Source organism: Penaeus monodon, chromosome 32, assembly GCF_015228065.2.
Source record: "Penaeus monodon isolate SGIC_2016 chromosome 32, NSTDA_Pmon_1, whole genome shotgun sequence".
Taxonomy (NCBI): domain Eukaryota; kingdom Metazoa; phylum Arthropoda; class Malacostraca; order Decapoda; family Penaeidae; genus Penaeus; species Penaeus monodon.
In genome coordinates this window covers 27,840,480-27,841,293 of record NC_051417.1, presented here as the reverse complement: position 1 = coordinate 27,841,293, position 814 = coordinate 27,840,480, and positions in this window count along the sequence as shown.

Sequence of the window (814 nt, the reverse complement as noted above, 5' to 3'; positions counted from 1 at the left end):
GACGTTTCTTAAAAGCATTAAATGTCAAAGACAGTCCACCCCCTAAAATTCTTATCCCTAACCAAGTCCCAATTAGCAGCTGAGAGTGCAAGTGACTCCATCAATGAGCGCCTTCACTGCACTGTATTGCACAAGTGAGAGGATTCCATTCATCACTGGACGTCTCACACACACACAAACCGACACTCAATCACGTCGTTCGCTTGATCACGTTATGAACAAATGACATCCTCGCTGATCGACGACGTCCGAAGCAGAGACATCTGGTGGTGATCGATGGAGTTTCCAAAGACCAAGGAGAAGAAAGTGACAGTGTTATGGTTGGACACATCATTCGGTTTGTAAGTGGGAAAATTTGGGGATTAGACGTGACTGTTGAGAATCCATGCGGCGAAGAAGATAAAGGATGATAAGCAAATAGATAAATAACAACAATAATGATCGAATTTCGATAAGGAAAGTCATGCTTCTCATACGGAGGATGGGCGTGAATTGTAGTGCTCGCATACATAAACCTCATTCCACTACTAGCAATTTTTGGGCTATTTTGCTATCGTAAGTTCCGGCGAAGCGTAACTTGAGCATAGATGGAAGTATAAGGAAGGCTTAGAGAGAGCTTAACCATCACTTATTCAAATGAAAGGTGGGATATGTTAGACGTTCAACTGGTTTTTAAAGATAAACAGGTTGTACAGCACCCACGCTGTGTTTTTTCAAATCCTGTCATACTTCTCAGTTCATATGAAACATCGAAAACCCCCTGCAATGCTCCTCCACGTTTTGTTTACATATGAACCTTTGTTTCCACTTTTTT